The 10,043-nt window shown below is 55.8% G+C and overlaps 1 pseudogene; it reads left to right on the top strand.

Moving 5' to 3' along the window:
* The first annotated feature begins 276 nt into the window (after positions 1–276).
* Positions 277–10,043, top strand: part of LOC131753799 (golgin subfamily A member 7 pseudogene) — a 30,961-nt pseudogene continuing 21,194 nt past the window's right edge.

Below are 10,043 nucleotides of genomic sequence, written 5' to 3'. Positions count from 1 at the left end.
CGGCTAGCACAGAATTTGGCGCACGGTCGATGCCCGATAAATGCTCACGGAATGAATGGGCCCATGAGGAAACGGGTGGCAGTAGTCCGGGATGCCTTTGCCTCCGTCAGCCAGCATCCTGGGGAGGGCAGGAAGGGGGGAGGGAGCACTGCGGGGGCCTCTCCTTCCCCATCATCCTCCCAGACCCTTTCCCTGCCCAACAGGGCGCCACTGGCCTGTCCCACACCCTCTCTGCCGCCTGCCCAGTGACCTAATTATTGTTTTTTCTTCCAGCCCCGCGGAGGGGAAAACAGAAATTCCTGGTGGATGACACAGGCCCGGCGGCCGCCTGAGAGCCGAGCACGGGACCGGCTGGGCCGGCTTCGCCCGCCCTGAACCCACCGCCCGCCCCGCCACCAGGGCCGCGGGAACCCGTCATCAGCCTAAGTACAGAGCGGGCGGCCGGGCGGGCGGCCGGGAAATTGCCGGTTCCCGCTGACCCGCGGGGCCTGCGGGCGCCCCGAGTCTGGGGGCCCTGGGTGGGTGGGCCGGGGGACCCCGGGGGGCACGAGCGCCCGGGCTGGGTTGGCCCGTGCTCACTACCCGACGCCTGGCAGGCCCGGGGAAGGGGAAGGAGCGGGGGCTCGCAGGGGCCGCGTTCGGGCAGCTGGGGTGGCAGGGGGCGGCGGGAGGCGCCAGCGCGGGGGTGGGAGGGGAGGAATTTGAGCGGCTCGGCCCAGGGTGCGGCCCCGGCGTGAGGCCAGGGCCCTGCGGCGCACAGCCCAGCCCAGAGTGCTCTGCGAGGGCTGGGGGGCCTTCAGCACCCCTTCCCCTTTCTGGGCGCCGCCCCCACTCTTACAAGGAGCATTGGGCTCGGAGCCAGACTCGTGGGGTCGCACATCCCCACCCCAACGGGCTGCTTTATCTGCCATGTGCCATCTTTCCATCCGTGGGCCCTTGATGTTGGAGGGAGCCTCAGTTCCCCCATCTGTGAAATGGGTTAACATCTAGGGATGATTGAGATGTGCGCGGGTTCACTCTCCTCTATGACTAGCAGATAAAAGATGCTCCATTTTCTTTCAGTTATTAGGGGAAAAGGCACTCCGTCTCTCGTGCCCTCCGATTGAACACCTACTCGGTGCTGTGCTAGGCTTTGGGTTATAGTGATGAACAAGACAGATAAAATCTTACATTCTCAGAGGAGACAAGCAAACAATAAATGAATATGCACATCAGATAAGATGGTGCTTCAGATGGTGATAGGTGTTACTCTAATGCTAAGGAGAGTGGGAGGAGTTGTTCAATTTAGACTCAGTGGTCCTAGAAGGAAGGTCTTCTTGGTCAAGTGCCCTTTGAGCTGAGATCTGAGTGAAGTGTGGGAGTGATCAAGGCAGTTATCTAGGGGAAGGCTTTTTGGATAAAGCAAGCAGCAGTTGCAAAGGCCCTGGCTCCCCTACCCACCCGTTGTTGGGTAGATTCTACCTTGTTGGTAGAACCCATCTCTCAGGTTCCTGGGCTTCTGAAGCACAAAATACTCCTCTTTCTACCTCAGTCCACGGGAAGGAAGCATGGAGAGCAGATGTGGAGTCAGACCTGGTTTTAAATCCTGGCCCTGCTACTCCCAGCTTTGTGACCTTACATAAGTCACTTAACCTCTCTGAGTGGTAGTTCTTCCATCTGTCAAATGGAGAGAATAATGGCATGTTTCTTACAGGCTTGTGTGTGGTGTCAGTGAGGTAACCCTGACACGCCGCAAGCCCAGACTTGGGCATATGTATGTGCTCGAATGAATGGTCTGTGGGATCCCTAGGAAGACCTTGATTTTCTTCATCTGAAAATTAGGTCTCTGACTTGGAGTGAAAAGTTTGGGCTATTTTCCTGGTCTTGGTGGTGATGGGGAGACGTAGTAGGATTGTGAGCAGCTTGGACAAACTCTCGGAGACAGTTTGTAGCTGTGGTCTGGTGTTGGTCACCCTCTGGGACTCAGAGCCCTGTTTACAGAGAGAAAAGCAGAACACAGCTCCCCCACTCACCTGCCCAGATTATCTAAAGCCCAGCCAGGCATTCAGTGGAGTTCAGAGAGGAAACGTCTAGCAAGCCCAGGTCAGAGCAAAGGTGTAACACTGGCAAAGTTCATATTTTATGTCATCACCCTCTTCCTTGGCTCCCTCTCCCTATATCCCTGGATAAATGTGTCCTTCCTTGGGAAAGAACAGGAGGTCAGTCATACCTGAGGGAGGATTTCAGTCTTTGGAGGTAGTTCTGCCACAGTCCCGCATTTGACACATGGAAATCTGAAGCCCAGAGAGGGCAGGACTTTGCCAGAGAATACACAGCAGTCCTGAGGTATGAGAATTCATGCCAGCAGACCTTTGATCTAGGGCTGTTTCTTCACTGTACTTCATGGCCAAATTCCACCCATTTTATAAAAGGAAGAAATGAGGCCCAGGGTTGTAATGTGAATCAGCAAAGCCTTCCCAGACCAGCAAGTGGCAGTAGGGAATGAAGAATGTATTCTAGGCAAGGGTGGAAGGAGGTGGGAACCTTCCTGGACCCCTCAAATCATTCCCAGGCCCATCTTTTTTGAAGATGATCTCTAAGACCCCCTGAGGGAAAAGTCATTTGGGGAGATCTGTGGCCACTGGCTTCCTCTTCTTACCCAGGAATCCTAAATTCCCCCATCCTGAAGGGCCAGCCCAACAGGTACCCAAGTGCACATTGGTGCCCTTGTCCATCTGGCTCCACTGAGAGCCGGCCGTGATGGCTGAGTTGCTGCAGCGCCTGGAGGCCACCAGGGCACTGCCTCACCCCAGCTAGTGGCTCTAGACCAGTGCCTTGGCCTGCGGGAGCTTTATCTCAGAACGTGAACATGGCAGCCGGATCTGGCACCAAAAGCCCCTCCTGGCCTGCGACTTGCCACCAGCTGCTCCTGGGGGTTGTTTTTCATTCATTTATTCAACATGTATTTCTGGAGCGCCTATCAGGTGCCAGGCACTGTGCCACATATTGAAGGTGGAGCAGGCACACAAGATTGTGAGGGCTGGCCCTCCAGAGGTCACATTCTAGGGTAGGGGAGAGACAGTAAACAAATATACACAAAATATTAGGTCAGCTGGAGGGGACAGCATGTGATAGGGGTGCTCTTTTCAGCTGGGAAATGAAGCAGAGGCCCAAAGAAGTGGGGGAGAGACCATGTGGCTGTCTGAGGCAGGAACAGTTCTGAAAGTGGGAGCTGAAGGTGGAAAGGCCAGTGAGGCGGGACCCCGGCTGGCACTTTCAGGGTGTAGCAAGGAAGGCACTGTGGCTGGAATGAATGGGAAGGGAGAGGGAGGGTATGAGACCTGAGAGTGGAGGGGCCAGACCCTGCGTGTTCTTTACAGCTCGGAGTTGGCTGTGCTTATTCTGTGTCTGCCTGGGAGTGGAGCTGTGCCCTCCCAAGGCGGCTTGGACATGCCAGGAGCCGATTACAGAGCAGGCTATCGGAGTCACCCCTTTGCTTCCCCTCTCTTTTGGCTCCCTCCACCCTTGCACCCCCTTCACCTGTCCTAAAAAGCAGGATTAGAAAGAATTTGGAGTCAGAAATCTCTGGATTCCAGACCAGGCTCCCTGATTTAGTAATTGTGTGAGCTTGGTGAGTGATTTAAACGCTCTGACCTTTGGCCTCTATGTCTGTAAAATGGGGCTGAACATACCTACTGCCTAAATAGCTATGAAAGCTAAGCGTCCACCCACCCCTGACCCTGTGGGTGTGCTCCTAGGTACTTAACCGAGGGAGGTAAATGTGCATGTCCAAAAGGCACGGGCAGGGTGATCCCGGGGGTTGGTCACAATAGCCCCGAAGTGAAATCAACTCTGGCGTCCATCAGCAGAAGAATGGCTAAATGAGGTGTGGTATCGCCCTGCAACGGAATAATACGCAACAACATAAAGAAACTGCGGAGAGACGGATGCAACCACATGAATGAATCTGACATGCTGTTGAGTGAAAGAAGCCAGGCGCAAAGAATAGGTACGTGTTATTCCATTAATAAGAAGTTCAAGAACAGGTAAAGCTAATCTATGGTGAGAGAGGGTAAGATAGTGGTTATCCTTAGGGGTTACGGACTGGAAGGGGGCTTGAGAGAATCTTCTGGCATGTTGGAACTGTTTTTTGTCTTGATCTGGTTGTCACACAGGTTGATACGCATGTCAAAGTTCATTGAGCTTGAGCTCCATGAACGACTTGAGATTCATGTGCATCATGCTATGTATATTTCAATTAAAAGGTAAAAAGAAAAAAGTGCACTACCTGGAAAGCTGGTGAAGAGTAAATGAGATGGAGAATGTAGTTGTGCGTGTCTCAGAATCGGCACCTGCGGACATTCCCTGCTTCCCAGTGCCACCCTGAGGGGCAAGGACTGCCCTCCAGCACCCGTGTCCTGTCATGGACCAAGCATTAGCTAGGCTCAAATGACGCCGTGCTGTTAGCATTGAGGGATGGAAGGGGACTGGGTCTTTTTTTCCTGTTGCTTTGCTTTGTGATGAGAAGATTATAGTCTTTATCGTTAAACGTGGTAACTCGTTGGTGCTCAGGTCCCCAGGGCTTGTGTGCAGCGGAGACCCTGAAGTGGGGAGCGCTCGGCTTTCCTGGTCGGGGGCCGATGAGATGGCATTGAGAGCATCCCCTCTATTTGCAGATGGACAAGATTCCCCAGAGAGAGCCTGGAGGACCCCAGGTTCGCCCAGCAATGGAGTGGCAGAGCCCCACCCTCACCTCTCATTGGCCCACATCCAAAAAGCCCTCAGGATCCACTGGCTGGGGACAACTGTACCACTTGCATCCTTCCACCCTGTCCCGAGGTCACTGTCCCAAACCCAGGGAGGGGAGTGACATCCCCAAGGCCACACAGGAAGTCTGCAGCAGAGCCAGGCAAGGCCATGGGCAGAGGAGAGAGTGAGAGGCTGAAGGCTTGGGCCGCCAACCAGGCTTTTCCCTTATGCCCGTGGGGACACGGCCCTTTCTGGGCACAGGCTGGGCTGTGTTCCTTCTCCTCTGAAGAGGGAGTGCATCTATAGTATTAATGCAGGGAGTACTTAGCGTGAGGGGGGCTTCCCTGCCAGGTACTGTGGAGGGGGAACCCCAGCCCCTCAGCCCTTCCTATCTTGGGGTCACAATCCAGGATCCATGTCCCCCTGGTGCCACACCTTTGCCTGCTTCCAGCAGAAATGTCACAGACTGGCCCTGTTTTCAACCTGCATGAACTTGGTCTGACACAGGCACCGCGGTAGGTGTGAGGCGGAGGCAGCGGGAGGGAGATTCCAGAGATGAGTGTCCCAGCCCAGGACCAGCCCGGGACTCATCTCTCACTTCTCACCTGCCTCCAAGTGTCAGTTTCAGTGTCACCTCCTCAGAAGGGCCTTCCCTCCCTGACCTTATGTCCTGCTTCCTGCCCCTGGGGCTGAGCCTGTGTGACTGCAGGGGTTTCAGAGGGAGCTGCCATAGGTGGGGGACGGCAGGAGGCCCCTCTTGCAACCTCTGGAACTCAGGTCCTTCCTTTATGAGCCAGAGGCCCCCTGCGAAGCTATGTGGAATCCCTGCATCCGGGAGAGGCAGCGCCTGGGTCCCCTCCCTCCACAGCACTCCAAACAAGCGGAGCCGGAGAGGCATTCCTCCTCCTGGGGGAGGGGAGGCAGCCCAGGCCTTCTCCCGCTGGACACACTGGCCCTTGGACAGGGACTCTCCCTTGGGGCTTCTCTCTCTGGGAGGCCTTAGAGGGCCCCTAGCCCAATCCTCAGAGGGGCAGAGGCCTGCCCTGGGTCACACAGGGAGGAGAAGCAGAGAGCTGAGACTCGCTTCCAGCCTGGGGTCTCCAGCTCCCACCGTCTATGTTGTGTAAGGGTCTCGTTCAGCTTGGTCAGCACAGAGCAGGCAGCTCTCTGCAGTCAAACTGGGAGCCCAGTGTCCCCACGCAGTCTCGGGGAGCAGGGCCGCTGCCGTTGGAGGGCATCTTCTCTGGCAGTGCCCCCAGCCCATACCTGCTCACCTGCACCATGCTCAGGATGCAGTGAGGGCTGACTTCAGAAATGCATGTTCTCTGGGCCTTGTCTTCTGACCCCCAGGGCGGGACCTGTGCCTCCTCCACCAGATCCAAGACTCAAGGTCCCAATTCTCTGGCCCTTTGGCAGTGAGTCCCACCCAAGGCTGGCTAGGACCCCCTCACATACCTCCTACTCCAGGCCAGACCCCTCTGTAGGCTGGGGGTGCAGGCCTGGGTCAGGTCAGGGTGGGGTAGATCTTCCAGCGCCCTCTTCCTGGAAGCTCCTATACTCGCGGACCATGTCTTATTTGTTCCTGTGTCCCCCGCACCCATCCTAGAGCCCGGCATAGAGTGGGCTCATGTGACATGAAAGAGGTGACCCGGGATGTCATTTGAGGGGCTCTAGGAAGAGATTCCAGGCCCCCCCAATCCCCTTCCCCCAACTCCCCAGGAGCCACAGTCTGGAATTCCACCGAGAGAGGCGCATGGCTTGACATTCTCTTCCTGGGAGTAAATGAGAAGATTAGTTTATTCTGCTCCTGGGCCCAAAGGCCTCAGGAACTTCTGAGAGCCAGACTGAAGATACGGGTGGGGAGGGGTCTGCCAGCCTGGAAGAGAAGGGCTGAGACCCCAGGGAGGGGCGGACCTGTGGAGACAGGCCTGGGCGGCAGGGGCCCTTGGGGCTGGCGGGAACGGCAGGGCCCGTCTGGGAGGGAGCCTCTGACAGACGCTTTATCAGGCCCTGTCGCCGGCGTTATCTGTGGCTTCTCAGCAAAGAAGGAGCCACAGTCCTCAGCCACCCTCAGACCACTCCAGGCCTGGAACAAAGCAGCCGAGTCAGCTGGCAGCCCCATGGCTCCACTGTTAGACCGTGGGTTCTGCAGCCCTGGGGCCCACGTGGGGAGTTCAGGCGGGCGGCTGACCCGGCCTGGCGACGGCCCGTCTACTGGGACTCCCCCGCCAAGCACCGGCTGCCACAGGGACCCCCTCCCTGGAGCCTGTCTGCAGAGTGGGGATGGGGCACCGGGTCACCCCAGCCCCTGCAGGGCCCGGCTGAAATGTCAGCCACAAAGGACAGGACACAGAGGGGCCTGTCCAGGAACAAGGGCCAAGTGTTGGCATGGGATGATGGCCGGGGCTGAGCTGGTCAAATGTTTACTTGGAACGGTTCAAGTGGACACCCTCCGGCCACGGGGGCAGCTGGCGTCTGGCACGGGGCCCTTCTACCCACCACCACAGGGCACTGAGAGAGTTCAGACCCATCCCAGATGGGCTCGACTCCCAAAGCACCCAGAGGGGGCTGCCAGTCTAGGCCTTGTCACTCCCCCCCCACCATCCCTACCCACTGTGGGGGAGAGAAAGAGCTGGAAGGGCAGGTTCAACCTCCCTCACTCTGGAGGCACCCGCTTCTCTGGCCTCCTGCAGGGCTGCCGTGAATGGCTGGGCAGGTTGTGCTCTGCAACAGGACACCTTTGCCACCGAAGCAAGTGGACCTGAAATCCTTGCAACTGGGCGAGGAGCTGCATCAGCCCAGAGGGTGCTTTTTTGCAACTGTCTGCTAGGAGGGGGCACCTTTGTGTGCCGAGCATTATGGACATTAAGATGACAGTGTGGTTCTTTTGGTAGGACTAGCTCATAGTCTGTCACGGATAGCGTCGCCTGATATAATACAGGATGCCCAGTTGCAATTGAATTTCAGGTAAACAGCAAATACTTTTTTAAAGGTATAATTGTGTCCCATGCCATATTGTAATGTCTGAATGTAATGGGGTGAAGAAAGTCTGGTCAAATCAGACTTCCCCCCAAATCCCCCTCAGCACGTAGGGTTCTAGGGGTCATGAAGGAGACTGCGGGAGGCTGAAGAGAGGCCAGTGTGGCTGGAGAGGAGCCTGAGAGGTAGCAGGGGCGAGGTGGCGTGGCCTTGGAGGCTGGGGTTCTCTGAGAGGAGGACACAGGAGAGTTGGAGCAGGGGACTCACGTTGTAACAGGCTCCCTCTGGTGGTGGTGTTGAGAATCGTCTGGAGGGGCCCGGCCGATGCAGGCTGACCTGTGAGGTGATTGCAGCCATCCAGGCCAGATGCCCAGGGCAGTGATCGTGAAGCTGGACAGAAATGGCTGATTCTGGACACAGGAACTTTTTGTTACGGAAAAGAGCAAACATGTACAGAAGTAGTGAGAATAATACAAGGAATAGTACAAGGATGTCCCTATCACCCACTTTAACCATCATCAGCTCACAGACAATTTTGTTTCATGCAAACCTTTCACCCCTCTTGACAACTGGATTATTTTGAAACAAATCCCAGATATCATATTATTTCATCCATAAATATGTCAGTGTATATCACTGAAAGATAAGGTCTGGATATATTTTGAGGCAGGAGCCACCAGGAATTTGCCCCAAGACCTCAAGCAGCTATTAACAGAGAGGAGGGCCCTGACCTCATGAAACCCATTGCTGTGCAGTTAGTTCCCCGGTCTTAAGACCACCTCTCCTAAAGCTTTCTCATGTTCTCCTCCTCAGGCACCCTGTCTCTCATCCTCCTGTCTGCGTGCACTCCTAGCATGGTACTCATTAGGCTGGGGTCTTGGGACGCTGGCATGGACTCCCTGTTGAAAACTCCTGCCTTTTCCCCAGACCTCACAGCAGCCCGAAGCCTCTCCTCTTTCTGGTCTCTTGATAACAGGACTGTACGGTGTCTGGAACTGAGGGTCCCTACGAACTCAGGAAATGCAGGCACTCCGGGCGAATGCGAGGGAACCACTGGGAAGTCACAGAGTGAGGGACAAGGACAGAGATTCAGACATCAGGTAAGTTCAGGGAGGCGCTTTGCTTTCAGAAGGCCACCCTCCAGGAAGCAGCCTGGCTCTACCTGTAATTTACTTGGAGATTTTGCGTGGATTCCTTCCCCTCTCTGGACCTGGTCATGCAGGGCTTCTTTTTTTTTTTTTTTAAATTATTATTATTATTATTTTATTTTACTTACTTTGGGCTGCGTTGGGTCTTCATTGCTGTGCGCGGGCTTTCTCTAGTTGTGGTGAGCGGGGGCTACTCTTCCTTGCGGTGCGGAGGCTTCCCATCGCGGTGGCTTCTCTTGTTGCGGAGCATGGGCTCTAGGCGTGCGGGCTTCAGTAGTTGTGGCTCGCGGGCTTTAGAGAGCAGGCTCAGTAGTTGTGGCGCACGGGCTTAGTTGCTCCGCGGCATGTGGGGTCTTCCTGGACCAGGACTCGAACCCGTGTCCCCTGCATTGGCAGGCGGATTCCTAACCACTGTGCCACCAGGGAAGCCCCCATGCCCCCATACAGGGCTTCTACCTTCTCCCCTCCTCTCAGATTCTGCTCCCCAAAGTCCCTGGGATGGGAGGAGTTGAGGGGCAAAACTGGACTTGGGGAGAGGATTCTGGGAACATGCTAACTTTGAACCCAGCCACACACACATTGAACCCTGTGATGCAGGCATAGTAGCCCCACTTTACAGAAGAGGAAAGTGAGGTGCAGAGAAGTAAAGACACTTGACTAGGATCCCCTAGTTTGTAGGCAGCACGACTGGGACTTGTGTCCAAGGCCAAATGCTCAGTGTTGGTGCCCAGGTGCCCCCCTGTTTTTTGAGGCCCCACCCCAGGGCAGGGCCCTCCTCAGTAGGCCTAGTTCCTCTAGTGCAATCCAGATGCTGGCCATTCTGCCACCTCTGAGCCTCCTGAAGCCTGGTGCTCCTCTCAGCCCCCTCATGGTGACACTGAGAGGCTGACCCACCTTCCTACTCCAATCATTTTCACTCACTGAGCCCTGCCAAGGGCTGGACTCCATGGACACCAGATACACCAACACGTTTCTCTCACTTCATCCTCACAGCAACTGAGTGGGGTGTTATGCCCATTTTATAGATGTGGAAACTGATGCCCAGAGAGGAGCAGAGGCCTGCCCAAAGCCACACAGCCCCACTGTGGTGGAGCCAGGATTGAGACCAGAGTTCTCTGACTCCATGTGCTCCATCCACTGCATTGCAAGGAACTGGCTCAGAACAGTAACCCAGTGCCATTTTGTTGT

This window comes from Kogia breviceps, chromosome 3 (assembly GCF_026419965.1).
Source record: "Kogia breviceps isolate mKogBre1 chromosome 3, mKogBre1 haplotype 1, whole genome shotgun sequence".
In the NCBI taxonomy this organism is placed as follows: domain Eukaryota; kingdom Metazoa; phylum Chordata; class Mammalia; order Artiodactyla; family Physeteridae; genus Kogia; species Kogia breviceps.
This window is presented reverse-complemented; position numbering and strand designations above follow the sequence as displayed.